The 19904-nt window shown below is 36.5% G+C and overlaps 1 long non-coding RNA gene across 1 annotated transcript; it reads left to right on the top strand.

Annotated features, from left to right (window-relative positions):
* The first annotated feature begins 16605 nt into the window (after window positions 1–16605).
* On the top strand, window positions 16606–17827 carry LOC110873358. Its single transcript, XR_002555092.2, has 2 exons — window positions 16606–17146; window positions 17217–17827. It is a non-coding gene; the product is annotated as an uncharacterized LOC110873358 (long non-coding RNA).
* Window positions 17828–19904: the final 2077 nt, after the last annotated feature.

Genomic DNA, 19904 nt, shown 5'->3' with positions numbered 1-19904 from the left:
TTCAAACCTTCACTGATTCTAAGATCGTTAACAGGCTCCAATCAGGTTCAAGATCGTAATCTGACTCCATTCTCTCTCAGGATCAATACCTGGCTCAAGTCCTGCACAATCTCTACCCAACCATAAGTTTCTACAAAGATTAAACTTTTCAACAATTTAGAAACTATGTTGAACAAATACAGTACTGATTTTATATTCAAGAATATTACTGATTCTTATCAAAACAACTTTACCATCTACACAAATACTCTCCAAACCAGTTCTTCAAGTTTAGCACTTTGAATTTCGAAAATCAGCATCTCAACACCAGTTGTCGAAAATATTTTTGATTTTTCAAACTTTATGCTAAAACACACTGAAAATCTTTTTGGATTTTTGAACAAAAATAAATGCAGAAATGAAATATTTACATACAATATTTTTGTGAGCTCGTGCAAGAGGATCATATCAGTTTTGAAACATATCATAAACACCGTTAAGCTTGATTACATGATAAGCTCTAAACAATATTTACATACAATATTCTTGTAGGATCGTTTTCTTACCTCACGAGTCGTTCAGAAGAGTGCTTAGACTAGTCCAGAGGCGGAATTCATTGAATTAGTCTTCGTAAAGCTTGATTTCACTATTTAACGTCTCCTTTATTGATTAATTGTCAAATTACAAGTACTTGGAGACAAACGGGCAGAGCTTCGCCTTTTCACACACACCTACGGACTCACTGACTTCCTGGAACCGCTCATCTGGACCCCTATATATAAGCATTTGGGATCGCTTATATGACATGGTCCAATAAGCGATCCAAACATATGCCACTCGAGCGGTCCATTTATTGTCACATAAGCGGCCCATTAACATGTCATTCGAGCGGTCCATCCACATGTCCGCTCGAGCGATCCTAAACCTAATTGAACTAATGAGTGGTCCAACAAGTTCAATTCTATACAAGCTTTCTCGTTTTCCTATCACTATACAATCAGCTCTGCCCTAAGACTCGAACGAAGATGTAGTCGACAGACAACTGCACCAACAGACTCCCCCTTGAATGTTGACGGAATCTTCAGTGAGAGTCTTCAATCATTCACATCTCTTCAATCTTGTTCAGTCTTCTTCAGGAACTCAGCCTGGAATCAAATCTTCTACAGGAACTTCTTCCTGAAATCATATGCCTGGATCTTTCTCTGGTTCTAACTTTCGTCAGACTCCCCCTATCATCATGCTAGGATCTCTGTCTGGAAATCGTTATCACCATTGAAATCAACTCCTGGCTTTCTCTGTTTAAGCTCTTCTCTGGTTCTGATATGTCTCCTGGCTATCTGTAGCAACAGGATCAGAAACCTGCAAAACTTAACCACTCTATCACAAATCAGAATAATTGTGATTCAACTTAATGAATCAACTAATCATTTGAGAATTTTTACAAGTTAAACACAGATCACAAGTTTGAAACATTTCAATTACTGATTCAACCTAATGAATCATTTTAAACATTTCAAACGACTTAACCAACCTGTCTGTTCATCAAGTTTAGCCTTTGAAATTTTGAAAATCAGCTCTTCAACATCAGTCGTCGAAAATCTTTTTGGATTTTTCAAAATATGAAACGTAAATGCAAAAACAGAAATTTAAAAAAACAGAACAACCATATTTTGTGAGTTTGTGCAAGAGGATCATATCAGTATTTGAGACACAACACAAGCACCGTTAAGCTTCTAATCGTTTTAAGTTCTAAACGATTCACGTAGATTGGCGATATAATTGTCCTCTTAAATTTTCATACAATTTTCAATCTATTCAGGATACTATTTAGGTGTTTTATGAACTTAGTTCAATTCATGTGTCCCACCTCTTGAATATACTCCCGTATCCAGAATCCCAATATTCAGTCTTACAGGTATGAACACTACAATGATGTCTGTATATAAATTAGGGGAAAGATGCGAGAACTGAGGGATCTCAGGTCAGAACTTCCGTTCAGCAGAGAGATATCAGCTTCGACTTAGCAGTGTGTCCCCTTTAGAGGATCTTTTCAGCTACAACAGATGATTATCAATTTTATTGTCTAATCAACTGAGGGCTTTATGCTATATTTCAAGCATTTTGGATAAAGTATTAGCCAAGGACTAGGTCAGAACTACCGTTCAGCAGAAGTCCCGGAATAATACCCCAGACATCATAGAGTATAAACACCTAGTATATCAGAATACGAGACCTTTCAAACGAGATTTCAGGGGTTACCTATATATCCTAGTAGTGTTCCCCACAAATTTCACAAATTTGAAATTTTAGGTTTATATCCCGAATAAATCTACTAAAAGTATGAAAACCTATCGTCACATCATCAGTGAGACCGTTTATCACATTTGACATTACATTTCTTTAGCGTGCTGTGATAGTCCACTGATGTACTATCATTTCCTCTTTTTGCACCAAAAACTCATTTTTAATTTTTAATGTTTTTGACATTTTCAAATTTACTAATTTTTTTAAAATTTTTCTCCCCCTAAAATCAAAATATGTTTCAATTTTGATTTTCTGGGAAAATTTGAAACAAACTGTACAAACTTGACAACCTGATGAGAATCACTTCAATTCTCTATCCACCTGGCATAAACAATCAGAACTCCCCCTCACAACAAACTATTTTCCCATAATGATTTCAAAACACTTAAGTTTGTTTTAACCAAAATTGTTTTTCCGGAAAATAAGTTTTGTTGTTTTTATCTTTTGCAAAATGGGGCAACATCATCACATTGTTTACCAATATCTTGAATGATAATTAAATCAAGTCCAATTTAATGACCTTGATTTAACCACTTGTAAAAACAACTCCATTCCATAACTAAAAATTTTCAAACCTGTTTTTCAACCAATTACCATAGTTTGGTTGAATTTTCAAAGTGCCGATTCCTACTCCCCGCTTACACACCTGGGAGTTCCGGCAAGTCCTGCAAAAACTTCAAACACAGATTTAGAAAGATGCCGATTCCTGATCCACAATACCATCTTGGGATCTCCGGCAAGTCAGGGTTTTTCATTTAAAAAGATCCACCCAAGCCCGACCATCCTTGGGTGTTTTCGACAATTTTTCCTCAACCAATGGCTCTTCTAGCTTTGACGAACCAGAATCATTGCCTGAATGTGGCTTGTCTGACTTTACTGAGTCAGATTCATCGTCGGCATGTGGCTCCTTTGTTTCCGAAGAAACAGATTCATCGCCAGGAAGTGAAAACTTCACTTTCTTCTTTTTCTTTATCTCCTCTTTCGTCCTCAGATTTGTATCTGATGAATTCTTCTTGCTTGTCTTTTCAGCTGAGGGAGTAGATTCATCAGAACTGTTATTCTGTTTATCCCGTGAACCCGAGGACAAAATCTTCTCAAGATACTCTCTAGCCTTCTTCTTCTTCTTCCTCAGTCTGTCTTTCTGCCCCTGTGAAAGCTTTACTTTCTTTTCTTGAGTTGACTGTTCTTGAACTTTAGGTTTCAGAACCTTCTGTTCCTGGGGCTTGACTTTGACTGGAATCTTTTTTGCCGATTTCTGAGAATTAGCCCTCAATCTTTCATTCGATCTCCTTGGGCAATCTTGGGCAATGTGACCTTTGATGTTGCAATTAAAGCACCTCCTGGTCTCATAACTCCAACTCCGACAGTTAACAGCAATGTGTCCGTGATATCCGCATCGGTAACACACCCTGTTATCGTACCGATCACCATTTTGAGTCCAAACGCTCAGATCAAAGCATTGTTTGGCTTGGTGATATTCTTTTCTCAAACTTGCTGGATTTGGCTTTGAAGCACTGTGGTCCGACCTGCACCACTTATTACCAACAATTTTAGAATTTTCAATTTTTACTTTTTGTGTTTTTTTCTTTTGATTGGATGAACGATCTGATGAATTTTTAATATCTTTTTGAACAATTTTCTCATTGTTAATCTTTGGTTTCTGTTCTGCTTTCTTCTTCAAAGGTTTTTGCTTCGAGCATTCACCTTTTTCAGTTGATTGCAGAACAGTTTTCTGAAATTTTTCTTTTTTATCATCAGATTTTTCATCACAATCTTTAACTTTGACTTTGTCAAAGTTTGTGACATTGTCACTCATTGGAACAGAGTTGATTGGTTTTGAACAAAGAATATTCAACTTGTCAGATGAAGTCACAAAACCGATCAATTTCTTTTCAAGTTCATCAATTCTGTTCCTCGAATTCTCAGCTTCACTTTCAAGCTGAGAGATTCTTTCAAGATGAGACTTGATTGAATTTTCATTTTCATTTTTCAAGTTTTCAAGAACAGATTTTTCATTTTCCAAAACATTTATCTGTTCTTGAAGTTTCACTTCATTAGCTTTCAGATTTTTGTTCTCCAATTTTATCCAGAAATCTTCATTTTCTGATGATTTATGTTTGCTTTCAAAAACCTTTACATTTTCTTTCAACTTCTTGTTTTCCAATGTCAAACTGTTCAGATTACTTAACAGTTTGTCATTTTCAACTTTTAACTTTTCACAATTTTCCTGAACCATAAGAATCTGCTTAAGATCAGTTTGCTTCTCGTCCTCCAACTTCTTGACCTTCGATGTCAAACTTTCCGCATCCTTCAAGAGTTTGTCATTTTCAGTCTTGAAGTTGTCGCATTCGAAGCATACTGTTTCAGAACATGAATTTTCATTCTTCACAGATTCTTCAACCTTCGGCACTTGTTCTTTCTCTATATTATATGTACCTGCACCAAAGATTGTAACAAGATCAAGAGGATTTCTATTATCATCAATATAACAGCCTCTTTTCATATCATACATCGAATTACTTTTTGTTTTCAAACAAACATTGATTTTTTTATTTATTTCTTTGATCACTTTTAAACTCAAATCTTCCAAATTTATTTTTATCTTATCCAATATTTCTCTCTTCTTTTGATAATTTTCATAATCGTGATTTTTAAGTTCGCCGATGAATTCATTCATAGTTAATTTTGAAAAATTAGAATTTTCTTTCAAATTTTTCAAAAAATCATCCCATTCGACTGATAAACCATTAGCGAACTTTGATACCATCTCAGCTTCTGATATCACTATTTGATTTTCCTTCAAATAGTCTATCAAACGATCGAAACGTTTCTCCAAATCATCCAATTTTTCATCTTTCTTACTCAAAAAGCCTTTGAAACGTTCATACCAAATTTCTTTTGATATTTTCTGATAAGAACTACTAAGATATCCTCGATACCAACTATTCATTCTCTCAAGATCATTATTTTCCTGCACATCAAAACTCATTGTCATTTTTCACAAATCCAACACGTGCAAGTTGACTAAAAAGCAAACCAACAACTGATCAGATGAACGGTCCAAAGCAGTTCAAATAAGCGATCCAATCAAATTTGTCGAATAAGCGGACCAGGACAATGTCTAAATGAGCGGTTCAAACAATACTCGTTCGAGCGGTTCAGACAGTCTTGTATCAATGAGCGATCCAGACAATTTCAGATAAGTGGTCCAGATAAGATCTGTTCGAGCGGTTCAAGGTGGTCCGAATAAGCGGTTCATCAAAGTTAATTTGGAGCGGTCCAAGATCAATCCGACCGAATGAGCAGTTCAAGATCCGTCAGCGGTCCAAGAACAGTTCGGTCGAGCGGTCCACAATTTCAAATCCAATTTTGACCCACTTAGACTTCGAATTTTGATCTGAAACTTTCCAGGGTTTGTCACGGTACTATTGCGCACAATCCCTGAGATTTTCAGTAAATTTCGACCGTGAAATCTCTTCGAATCAGAAAAGAAGGTGTAGAAGTGAGAATTTTGAGCAAAAATCGAGCTAAACGGCAAGAACTCTTCCTCCTGTGATCTGATACCACTTGTAGGATCGTTTTCTGACCTCACGAGTCGTTCAGAAGAGTGCTTAGACTAGTTCAGAGGCGGAATTCATTGAATTAGTCTTCGTAAAGCTTGATTTCACTATTTAACGTCTCCTTTATTGATTAATTGTCAAATTACAAGTACTTGGAGACAAACGGGCAGAGCTTCGCCTTTTCACACACACCTACGGACTCACTGACTTCCTGGAACCGCTCATCTGGACCCCTCTATATAAGCATTTGGGATCGCTTATATGACATGGTCCAATAAGCGATCCAAACATATGCCACTCGAGCGGTCCACTTATTGTCACATAAGCGGCCCATTAACATGTCATTCGAGCGGTCCATCCACATGTCCGCTCGAGCGATCCTAAACCTAATTGAACTAATGAGTGGTCCAACAAGTTCAATTCTATACAAGCTTTCTCGTTTTCCTATCACTATACAATCAGCTCTGCCCTAAGACTCGAACGAAGATGTAGTCGACAGAGAAGTTCGTATCCGAATTAAGAGGCGGAAACTAATAATTCGGTGCTATTCACGCTGTATTCACTTTAATATTGCTGTTGTATTGATTTCAAACTCAGTTACACGATCAGACAGCACTTCGGCAGAGTACCGGAACAATACACCGTTACCTATGTGTTTTGGATCGCTCAACACACCTATATATAGAGTTTCTGGACCGCTTATACGACATGTACATAAAAGCGATCCAGCCTTGTGTCGTATAAGCGATCCTAACATGTTCACAATAAGCGATCCTCACTATACTTGACACAAAAGCGACCCTAGAACAAGTACAAATAAGCGATCCTATACAAAACATCTAGATCTAGGATTCCGTGCCATTTCTAATCATTTCAATCTTCAAGACTTGATAGAAGACGTAGTCAGCAGACGTAGGTGCACTAACAAACTCCCCCTCGGATGTTGACGGAGTCTTCATCAATGTCCTCATTCCAATCTGCAATCTACAATCTTCCTCAGTCGACAATCTGCCTCTGAAATATTTGTCGTTCCAAGAATCCTCGTTCTCTAACTTCATTATCATCAAACTTTTCTTTCTTTAATGTTGACTCGGTGTCTTCAGACTCCCCCTCTCACATAGCTGGGATCGTAGTCTGGAATTCAAACTTTCACTGGTTCTGAAATCGTTAACAGGCTCCAATCAGGTTCAAGATCGTAATCTGGCTCCATTCACTCTCAGGATCAATACCTGTCTCAAGTCCTGCACAATCTCTACCCAACCATAAGTTTCTACAAAGATTAAACTTTTCAACAATTTAGAAACTATGTTGAACAAATACAGTAATGATTTTGCCTTCAAGAATATTACTGATTCTTATCAAAACAACTTTACCATCTACACAAACACTCTCCAAACCAGTTCTTCAAGTTTAGCACTTTGAATTTCGAAAATCAGCATCTCAACACCAGTTGTCGAAAATCTTTTTGATTTTTCAAAATTTATGCTAAAACACACTGAAAATCTTTTTGGATTTTTGAACGAAAATAAATGCGGAAAAAGAAGTATTTACAAACAATATTTTTGTGAGCTCGTGCAAGAGGATCATATCAGTTTTGAAGCATATCACAAACACCGTTAAGCTTGATTACATGATAAGTTCTAAACAATTTACCTAGATTGTCAGTATGTTTGTCCACTTAAATTTTTAACACAAATTTCAATCGATTCGAGATACGATATTAATGTTTTAAAGACTTAAACTTAATTGTGTATCACTCCACTTGAATATACTCCCATATCCAGATCCCAAATATTCAGTCTTACAGGTGAGTATACCACAGATGATATCTGTAAAGGGGTAATGTGCGAGGGCCGTGAGAGCTCAGGTCGATACTTCCGTATACGCAGAGAGATGACGGCTTTGACTTTTGATGGGTCCCCTTTAGAGGATCTTTTGTTACAACAGCAAAGATTACCAATTTTATTGTTTAATCAGTTTGCTGAGGGCGGCGCTTATATTTCAAAGCTTTTTGTAGAAAGTATTATTCGGGGACTAGTTCAGTATTTCCATACAGCAGAAGTCCTGGAATAATACCCCAGATATCACTGAGTATAAAGACCTAGTATCTCAGAATACGGGACCTTTCAAACAAGATTTCGGGGGTTACCCATATATCCAAGAATAGTTACCCACGAATTAAGCAAGTTTGATTTAGGTTTATATCTCGTTTCAATTTACTAAATGTGCGAAAATCTACTGACACATCCGCAGTAAGATTGTTTATCACATTTTACCTTTACAATTCTTTAGCGTGCTGTGATAGTTCACTGACGTACTATCATTTCCTCTTTTACGCAACAAAACTCATTTTTCAGTTTTATCATGTTTTTGTCTTTTTCAAATTTTCTGATGTTTTTGGATTTTCTAAGATTCTTACTCCCCCTAAAATTCAAACAAACTGTACAAAACATGACAACTGATATCAAAACACTTCAATTCTCCATCCGTTTGGCTTAAACAATCAGAACTCCCCCTCACAACAAACTATTTTCCCATAATGATTTCAAAACACTTAAGTTTGTTTTAATCAGAATGGTTTTTCCGGAAAATAAGTTTCGTTGTTTTTACCTTTTGTAAAATGGGGTTCAAATCATCACTTTGTTTACCAAATTCTTGAATGATAATTAAATCAAGTCCAAATCAATGACCTTAATTTAACCACTTGTAAGATCTACACCAATCACTACCCTACAACCACTTGTAAGTTTAGCAATTCAAGCTTATCAAACCTGTTTTTCAACCAATTACCATTTTGGTTGAATTCTCAAGATGCCGATTCCTACTCCTCGCTTACAAACCTGGGAGTTCCGGCAAGTCCTGCAACTTCACAAACAGATTTAAAAAGATGCCGATTCATGATCCGCAATACCATCTTGGGATCTCCGGCAAGTCAGGTTTTCATTCTTGAAAAAATATATCCACCCAAGCCTGACCTTCCTTGGGTGTAACCTCATCGTTTTCATTGCTTCTTTCAACCGACCTGTAAACCCATCCTTTGGAAGCATAAAAATCTCTAATGCTCTGGGCCTTACCACTGACCATTTTTCCAAAGATGCGTTTTACATTTCCATTGAAAGTTTTTTCAACATCAATTTTCTTCTTGTCAGAATAAAACTGATTTGAAATGTCAACTTTTCCGATTTTAGATTTGTAATTTTTAGCACTTAGTGGCGGAAAATTCACATCGTCCACTTTTGAGACTTTCTTTTCAATCTTTTTCTCAACACGTGGCTCCTCTGATTTTATGGAATCAGATTCATCACCAGACTTGTTACCTGAACCTTTTACAACCCATTTCTGATTTGTAGCATTGTCTATTCTTTTGGAAGCACTCTTTGAACATTCTCCTTTCTCATAAGTTGAATTCTCAAAGCCTGTGAACTTCCGGGTTGACAGTTCAGTCTTCTCAACAACTTTTTCTTTCATTTTTCTTGAGAATTCTTGTTTTGGTCGAAATGTCTTTGGACAATCTTTCGCAACATGACCCACAGATTTACACTGAAAACAAGATCTCTTTTCAACCTTCTTCGGGTCTTCCTTCTTCTTCATGTCCTCTTGCTTCTTAGCAAGGAATTCTTGATTTGTCTGATTTCTGAATGATTTCTCTTTTTCAGCTTCTGTTGTTTTTCCTGCAACAAACATTGTTTTTGGTTTATAAACTTTTTCATTTTTATAGTTTTTCTGTAGAATAAAACCAAGACCTTTCTTTTTGTAATTACGATCATGGTTTGGTTTCTTTTGGAAACTATAACCACAATTGTAACCCATTTTCTTGTTGATTCTTTGTTGATCTCTTGAAGTGTATTGTTTAGGTTTTCCATTAAGACTGAAATCTTTTATTTCAGAAAGATTAATTTCTGTGATTTTGAAAACCTTTTGAATCATTTCAATTCTGACACTTCTTATTGGAAAACTTTCATCTGAATATAATTTGTCAGAACCTTTCAAAGTATATGCCACTTTGACTGATTCATCATTCAAATTAGATTTCGAAAGTAAAAACTCTTTATCATAAACCCGTTTGTCCTTTTTAACTGTTGGCTTTGACGCACTGGACCCAGACTTTGACTCGGGTTTTGACTTCGGTTTTGATTCCTCATTGTCATCTGTGTCTAACACCTGATCAACCATACTTTTTATCAACTTTGACTCATGATCAGTGTCTGATGACGTATATGTGACATCAATACTTTCTGGTAAGTTATCCGACGACCCAGATTCCCATTTCAAATTGATCGCTTGATTGACTCTTTCTGAATTTGGATTTCGAGGTGAATATCCATTTTCGACTGGGGGCGGACATCTATTATAGGATACACTCGGTTTCTTACCAGAATTCTTCAACTTTGCTTCATCTTTTGTCACGGACTTTTCTTCTTCAAATATCTTCACTTCTTCAAATGTCTTCAAATCTTTCACCACTGGATAAATCCTGTCAACAACAAAAGTAGAACATGAGTAACTGTCTAATAATTTCTTTACCTTTTCAGTTTCTATCTTTTGTGTTGCCAACCCAAGCTCGAGATCTGCACACTTCTTAATGTTATAGTTTGCCGTATCAAGCTGTCTCAGATAAGCTATATTTAAAGTATTCATAGCTTCAGCTTGTTCACCATCAGAATCTGTATATTTGTTGATTTCTCTGTTCATAGTATCATACGATTCTTTCAACTTGTGAATGTTGTGCAACAGCTCGTTGTTCTGCTTAATCAGCGAATTACAATTCATGCACTTTTCTTAGACCAGGACCGGTTCATCATCCATTTTAATCTCGAATTCAGGAACCTCTTTGACTGTCTTGCTTGAATTTAAAAATCGAGCTCTTCTCAATTTCTCAGCTTTTGCTTCTTCTTTCAATCTCTCTTCCTCTTCAGCCTCCTCCTCAAGCTTTCTTCGTCTCTCTTCAGCAGCTTCTATGACTTTTCTGCATCTTTCTGCACATTTCAAATCATAAGCATTAGCATAGAAAGCATGAGCAGTATTTTTGGCCATAAAGTTTTGATCTGGACAAAAATCATCCCAAGTAAATCCTTCAGCCAACTTTTCGTCATCTTGTTCAGCTAAACACACTTTGTTTTCTTTCGAAAGAAACTTTTCCCATGTAAAGTTATCATACTTTCCCTGACTAACAACACATGCCTTTTTATCAACCACATCTCTCCCATGAGCTGTTTGTGCCTGATGCTGTTGTGCTGGTTGTGTGATTTGATGATAGACGGCCTTCTTGTGATAATCATTGTTTTCGAAAGGATTCTGGGCACCGGTAGCTTCACGGTTTTTGCATTCCCTCTTGAAATGCCCCTTCTCCCTGCAACGAAAACATGTAACTTTAGATTTATCAAAACCTAAAGTTGAAACGTTTGCATCACGGAAATCATCACGGCCGGTAATTTGTTTGAACTTTTCAGCACGTCTCATCACACTCGCCATACACCATTTTATATCCATCAATTCCATTTCTTCAGCATCAATTTGATCGTAATCCTCTTTCGTGAGCATTGGATTTCCGATCTTTCCTGCAACAAAACAACTATAAGATTCTAAAATCATCCCTAACAAAGACATTTGATTTTTAGCAATATCTTCAGTGTAGTCTTGATCATTTTCAAGGCTTAACACAATGTTACACTGAAGTTTTCTACCATTCTTTGTTACAGAAATGTTTGGATCAAAAGATGAAAATCTTGTGCTGTTGCTTGATCCCTGAGATGTCTTCTTTTCAGTAGAATCTTTAACACTGTAAGCAGTTTCGATCTTAGGAGAGAACTTTGTTGAATCAGTAGCACCATGCTTGTAGTACAGACTGATGTCCTGCTCTCCATCGTAGTTCTTCATCCTAGTTTTTCAATTAATTCATCAGTATTTTTCTTAACACCTAACTTTGTCATATTTCTCACCAAATTACAGTATCGATCAATAATTTGTTTGGTGGTTTCATTTTTCAATCCCCTAAACAAATCAAATTCCTTTTTCATGAGAGACATTTTGTTCCTTAACATGTCATCACTTCCTGTAAACTTTGCTTCCAGCTCTGTCCAAATAGAATATGCAGTTCCGTTATGTTGAAGCAAGATCAGAATATCTTCTTTTATCGCCTGCTGAAGTAGACTGACCATCAATTTCTCATCTCGATACTTCTTTTTTTGTGAAGTATCCATCTCTCTAAGTGTTAGCGGAGTACCATTCTCAACATTGTCTTTTGTGGGTTTAGTATATGGTACTTCGGTGTGTTCCCACGCATCAAGATGATAGGCTTCAACCCAATTTCCGAATCGTTCCGACCACACGTTGTAATCATCAATATCCATGAGTTTTGGTGGTTTTTGAGACGTTCCGGTTTCATTTTCGATTAAAGCACTTTGGGTAATCGAGGCTGGGGTAGCAAAAGCATTATAAAAATCAGTGTCCATCTTTCAAACTGTTCAAAAGTTCACAATGATTTTCAAATTTTATCAATCAGTTCACAAAAGCGGTCCAATGAAATGAATAATTGTCCAAATGAGCGGTTCAAATGATACTCGTTCGAGCGGTTCAGACAGTCTTGTATCAATGAGCGGTCCAGACAATTTCAGATAAGCGGTCCAGATAAGATCTGTTCGAGCGGTTCAAGGTGGTCCGAATAAGCGGTTCATCAAAGTTAATTTGGAGCGGTCCAAGATCAATCCGACCGAATGAGCGGTTCAAGATCCATCCGGATGAGCGGTCCAAGAACAGTTCGGTCGAGCGGTCCACAATTTCAAATCCAATTTTGACCCACTTAGACTTCGAATTTTGATCTGAAACTTTCCAGGGTTTGTCACGGTACTATTGCGCACAATCCCTGAGATTTTCAGTAAATTTCGACCGTGAAATCTCTTCGAATCAGAAAAGAAGGTGTAGAAGTGAGAATTTTGAGCAAAAATCGAGCTAAACGGCAAGAACTCTTCCTCCTGTGCTCTGATACCACTTGTAGGATCGTTTGCTGACCTGACGAGTCATTCAGAAGAGCGCTTAGACTAATTCAGAGGCGGAATTCATTGAGTTAGTCTTCGTAAAGCTTGATTTCACTATTTAATGTCTCCTTTATTGATTAATTGTCAAATTACAAGTACTTGGAGACAAACGGGCAGAGCTTCGCCTTTTCACACACACCTACGGACTCTGACTTTTTTTTTGGAACCGCTTTTGTGTCACTATATATCCTGTGCTCTGATACCACTTGTACTTCCGGTTTTTAAAGGCTTCGTGAGTTTTTACAAAAGGTCGTCCCAACACTAGAGGAGCGTCATCAAGGATGACAAAGTCGGTTGGGATTACCATTTGATTTGTTTGAACCAAGACATCCTCAACTATCACACTTACAGGTATCCGTACAATTAATTGATATTTAATTTATGCTAAATGACTGTGCTTGATTACAACTGTGATTAAACTGCTTTCTGTTTTCTGTTACATACATACACATGCATCACATTTTATACTGTCACTTCATTTATTTTATACAAACATTAGTGACAAACTTGATGCACAAAGCACAATTAGGACACTAAACGGATAACCCAGAAACATGCTGACAATGCCAACCCCTAGACAGACAATGTTTTGAGGCCAGTGTGAGCCAGAGATAGAATACTACACTAGTAGGAAGTGTAGGAAAGTGAGGACCATAAAACTGCGTCACTAGGTGATAGTTATATTGCCGGAAAGTGCCTAAAACACACTTTAATTGCAAAATTCTGCACTTAATAACAAAATTCAGCATTTATTCATACTAGTTACTTGCAAAAATATGGCAGAATAGTCCTGTAAACTTTCCTAAGTGCCGGGAATTGTGTGTGACACAAAGAGTATTATTAAAGACACTTTACGGAACAATTAAACACTTTAACGGAATAGTATCAAACCGAACAACCGGACTTTACCCGGGACACCAAAATAATGCTAGAAGCATTGTTTTTATTTTTCTAAGCTAGTTAGGGTCCCCGAACACCCTAACACACTATATATTACATAACACACATAAGACACTAACTATAACACTTGGTTCCTAACTAAACTTGTAACCATCCATTGAAACCCAACCCTATACCCCCTGGAAACGGTCACCATGGGTGTCCCCACCCATGGGTTTAGTTGAATATTATAATGGGTCTTGTTGGTGGTTAGTAGAACACATTGCACATGAGGTAATGGAAAGTTGGAGTCTATAAGTATAACTACTAGTCCATCATTCTCTCACTTCATTCACCATCAACAAACAACAACATTCACCTCTTCCTTCTCCTTGTTCGGCCGCCACCATACCACCACCCTACCACCACCTTCAAGTCCATTCTAAGCAATCTCCATACTCCCAAAGGTGTAAGTGGTCCTACAAGTAAGCTTGGTGTATTCAGAAGCTCAAGGACCGCTCTTGTTTTCTTTTATCCACCACTTTTATGCTCTTGAACTCCCCTAGACTTGTGCTAGTAGTAAGTGCCTTAGATCTTCATCTTCTTCATATTTTTGGTGGTTAATAGTGAAAAGAATGGTGAAAATATAAGAACTCTAAAGAACATAAACAAGTCTTGAAGTATAAACTAACTAGAGATGAAGTATGGTTAAAATAGTGATGAAATCATGTTATTCTTGTGTTGATGTGATTATTGTATGTTGTTTGTTAGTAAAAATGATATGGTTCATCACATAGACTTGCTAGATCATGTTTAAAGACATGAACTAGCAAGATGTGAAAGTTAGAAATGTTGTGGATGATGGAATCATCCACACATAAACTATGAACTTGATTAAATACATGTTTTCTTGGAAAATAAAGATCAAAATGGGTTGTAATCTTGTAGTTCTAAAGATCCATGAGTGATTTTTCAAAAGAACCAAGCGAAAGGTATAAGTTTTGATAAAACTTGGATCTTACATAAACTAAACACATTTTTAGTGGATAAACAAGTGTAGAAACACTTGTGTAATAAGAAAATTTCACAAAGAAATATTTTTTAGAAAATATGACTAGAAGTTGTAAATGTTCAAACTCTTTAAAATGAAGTTTTTAAAGAATTAATCACATTTTGGAAGGTAACAAGACTTACTAAGTGTGTTAGTCCGTTACTACATGTTTTTATAAATTTTCAAGCTCATGAGTTTATAGTTTATGCTTATTTTTGAAAAGTTTGATAAATAGAGGTTGTATGTTGATGATTGATAATTGATTGAATGATTTTACAAAAGAAAATGATATGCTAGTGAGCATGGACGCCTCCATTTACAAAAGAAACTCTGGCGAAATTTTTCTAAAAATTCAACACCTAGAAAATATTTTTCTAGTAAGTGTTTACAAAAATATTTTTAGCTTGGTTTTCAAAATAAACTTCGCCATGATTTTATTTACAAAAATACCAAGTGCTGGAGGTTGATTTTCGTAAATAAAATTTGATAAATATATATTTAGGAATATATTTTATACTAAAACGCCTGTGTGATTGTTTGGTTATATTGTGAACTAGTTATGTTATTTTAGGATAAAATAATATAACTTACAAAATACCATGGAAATTACAACTCCAAAATAATACCAAAAATCACAAGGAATAAATGTTTAAGTTACACACATAATATTGCGAAACCGAACACAAAAACGTAACTTATGAAATATTTCGGGACATGCCACTACACTATATTTTTGGTAAATCTTATTTTGGAAGTGAAAGAAGTGAAAATATGATTTCGTAAATATTACCAAGTAAACCAAATTTTTGACAACGAGAATATATATTATTTTTGGGAGTTAAAAATATATTTTTCCTAGTATATTTAGAAGATATATAATTTTTGAGAAAAATATATATTTTCTGGGACAATACATGATTGAACAAAATATGTTTATATATATTTAAGTGAGACTTGAAATATATGGTTTTGGAAAAATATATTGGGAATACATATTAACATGTTTTTATTTGTAACAATACACCGAAATACGACGCCATTACTTGGCAAGATATACAAATATAAACGCGAAAATACATGTATAAGATACCCCCACCCTTGGGAAGGAAATACGAAGTTAAAATAATTATTTTAACTAATAATTATAACCGGGAATAATTATGGGAACACAAGAAGAGTAACTCAAGAACCTTCATACTAAGCAAAGGCACGGCCAGTTCGTCTAATAGACGTTAGTCCTGTGGCAACCGGTGATTTACAGCTCTAATTACGCAATTAACAGATGTTTAAAACGATAATAAGTAGTGTTTATGATGAAGATTAACCTAATTAGGCCGTTGGAGTGCCTGGGAACGCCTCTTCGACATTTCAGTGCGCGTATGACGATTCGCGAAGAAACTACTGAAAATTTAACGGTAATAAACTGAAACCGAACAAGACACTGACAACGCCGACAAATATTAAATTTTTACGATATATTTTGTTTCGTAATTAAATTTTAACTACTCTAGTAGAAAACGGATTGAGAAACGGACTAAAAACGACGGAACTACGCGGATTACGCGATTATAAAGAAACAGACTAGCGTACGCGATTTAATTACAATTTTCGACACTATTTCTACATACTCTGACCCTAAAATAGAGAATTATGACATTTTTTTATGTTCGGATTTCTAAAACGGGTTTCCTGAGAATTACGGGCCACTAAACACGGGGATTGGCCTTGTGGGCCTTGGGCCCAAGCCCAAAAACCCACAAGACCCAAATCTGCTTATAAATACAGACCCATAGTTCTTTTATCCACACAAACAAAAAAATACACACACACAGACAAAACTCACACATGAGTTCTCTCTCTCACATATTACCGGCAACCGGAGTCGGAATCCGGCCGGTGCCGGCCGTCGCACACACCGCTCCTCCTCCATCTCTATCACTCACCCGTACCCCTTCTCTCTCTCTTCTTGATCGGAGCTCCGAGGAGCTTCTCGGGCGAGCCACACACAACACGCCACCACCTACCTCCTTCCCTCGGTTCATCTCCGACGAAGACCACCGGCGCCGTTTTTCACAGCGGCAGCCGGCGGTGGTTCTCCAACAAAAACACCCCCCCCCCCCACCTTCGACTCAGAAATAGACCACCACCACCACGAACCGGTGGTGGTGGTGCGGCGGCGCTACAATGAGAGACGGAGAGAGTGACTGAAAGAGAGAGAGAAAAACCGGCGGTCAGCTCAATTATCCGGCGGTCGGCTCAATTATCCGGCGGTTGGTCTACTTACCCAGTGGTCAATGTCAAAAGTCCGGCGGTCCAAGACTTTATCCGCCAAGTTTTCGGTAAACCTTCTACCCATTTTTCTTTTCTGTGAAGACCGATGATGATGATGATCGTGATGTTTCAAGACAGATTTGTTCGGGTCAACGGGTTTCGGTTCGGTCAACAAGTCAGCGGTTCGGGTCTCGGGATTTGGTTCGGGTCAGATTTGGAGCTTCGGGTCTTCGGTCTTTGTCCGACAAAACTCCGATAAACTTCTGTTTCTTTTATTTTTCCCAAAGCTCGAAGAATGGAAGTGATTTTTGTTGTTGCTGACAATATTCGGTTCAAACTCCGATTGTTTGGGTTCAAATTGGTTATGGGATCAGGCTTGGTCAGGACAATCAACTGGACTCGGTCCAGGTCAAACAGTCAAAGGCAGCCAACGGGTCCACGGCTAGGTTCGGGTTCGTGACTCGGTTCGATCGACTCGGTCAACCGAGTCAACTCGGTTAGCGAAGCGAGTCAACTCAACCGGTCAAACCAAGTCAACTCAGTTGATCCGGTCAACTCAGTCAGCGGTTCAGTGTCCGACACGAAGACTTGGTAAAAAAAATAATCAATGCGTTTAACAATTATGTTTTTTTTTTTTTTTGTTTTGTTAAATACGCGATATCGAGCTCAAACCGAACGGATTAGTATTTAGTTTGTATTTTGTCGCTTTTACTAAAGTTATTTATATTGATCATTGAACATTGATTGAATTTTGAAAAATAACGACAACTTGTGTTGTCGGGAGCATCCAAAAACAGAGTAAACTCTGCCCGTTTTTCGAGAAAATCCGTAAAATGAAACGAGTCTTATTATAAAAACGAAACTGCCAAATGAATACACACACAAATGTAATTTTGCTTTCGACGACACTTTATAACGTGCAAAAAACTACGATAACACGGATTATTTTATAAAATAAATATAGTTTCTATATTTATTTCAAATATGCAACAATACGGATTTTTCTTATTAAATAAATAAACTATATATATTTGTTTGTTTTAACATCAAATAACCCGACTTCTTTTCTTTGAAAATAAATAGTCTATATTTGCTTCAAACGACAACACTTTCCGACTTTCGAAAGCAACGATTCGGAAACTATTCACAACAAATTAATATAATTATTATATTTATCCTAAATTCTGAAACCTCGACAATTCCTTGGTAAAAATAAATATAATTTACATATTTATTCTGAATACCAAACAACACAAATTCGTTTTATAAAACGGATGTAGTTTATACATATGATTCAAGTGTCAATCAAACATGATTTCAATAAATATAGTTTATATTTATATCGGTCAACACGAACTCTTTTATAAAAATAAATATAAATATGTATTTATTTTTCAAACACAACAAGTCGTGTCCTTTTATAAAATAGATATAACTTTTTATATATTTATTTTAAACGCCTAAACGGCATATACCTATATTTTGTTAGGACGCGAAACATGATACGAGTTGGTTATATATTGTTTTACTTTCATATAACTATTCTTTACATTCGCCTACGAATTCTCGAGACGATTAACGTGATTATATCGATACAGTTATATATTTTTACATGAATAATTCATATGTTATAAACCTTTTGAGAGCTAAGTCCTTCTAAGACTCATCTATTAACGACATCAGACGAGACTTAACGAATATGACTTTCTCGTTTCATTTAAGTCAATAACTTACCGTTGAATCGTTCGACTAACGATTCGGTAGAGCTCGATGATACGTAACTTAGTCACTGCGTTTATTTAGAAACTTATTAGATATTTCGTGTTAGGAATATTGTAGAATGCATGCTAGCGAGTCACGTCTTGGAAACGACATCATCAAAGTCGTAATTAGCTAGCTTTGCACAGGAATATTCAGGTGAGTTCATAACCCCACTTTTTACGGTTTTACATTTTTGTAAATGTTTTCGGGGTGGAAAGACATGCACGATTTTCAGAAACATACAAAGTTTTTCGATAAACAAAGACTGTATATTTTTAGACAAAGCTCATTTTGCAAGAACATACAAAGTTTCGAACAAACGCAAAACTCGTACTTCTAAATCATATTACGAATGGATTTCGAGGAACTCAAATGATTTACGAAAAGTTTATACTAAACATACCCGTTTTTACAAAACAATTACGTATTATCGAAATGTGAGGTTCAGCCTTAGGGGCTGGGGTAAAATACATGATACAATTATTACAAACATTTATTTACATGGTATGGGTTAGCTTAAGGAGGGTTAGGACGTTCAGATCATGTGAGGGGTGGGTACAACACTTGAGGCCATTAATCCTCGTTGTAGGACCGAGGGACACAAGAGTGATAGATCTATTTGGGTGTAGCGAGCCCACACCCGTGAGGCCAGGGGGCGACCCATAGAGGTGACTGTGTCTTACAGCCGGAAGCCCGGTACAAATTTGCTAGGTTTGAGTTTCCGTGCACTTTCTCACATACACCAGTGGCTTTGCAACCCATTGGTGATCTCTTTTTCCTTATTGCTACATACCAGGGATTTTTATCATACACACTTACAAAAATACTTGATTTATATAAACTAAATACCATGTTTTATACAAATTCAAGGCATAGGGATTATGCGGGCATGAAGTCAAAGTCAGGGTGGGCATTGACGGTTATACAAATTTTACCAATACAAGAGTTTACAAATACATGGTTTTACGAACATAAAGCGTTACAAACACAAAGTTTCCATATCACATGACCAGAAAATGATTTTTAAATTCGTTTTCTCAGCAACATTTCAAAAACCGGTTATTC

This window comes from Helianthus annuus, chromosome 1, assembly GCF_002127325.2.
Source record: "Helianthus annuus cultivar XRQ/B chromosome 1, HanXRQr2.0-SUNRISE, whole genome shotgun sequence".
Taxonomy (NCBI): Eukaryota; Viridiplantae; Streptophyta; class Magnoliopsida; order Asterales; family Asteraceae; genus Helianthus; species Helianthus annuus.
The sequence above is the reverse complement of the archived record's forward strand: the minus strand, read 5'-3'. Positions and strand labels throughout refer to the sequence as shown.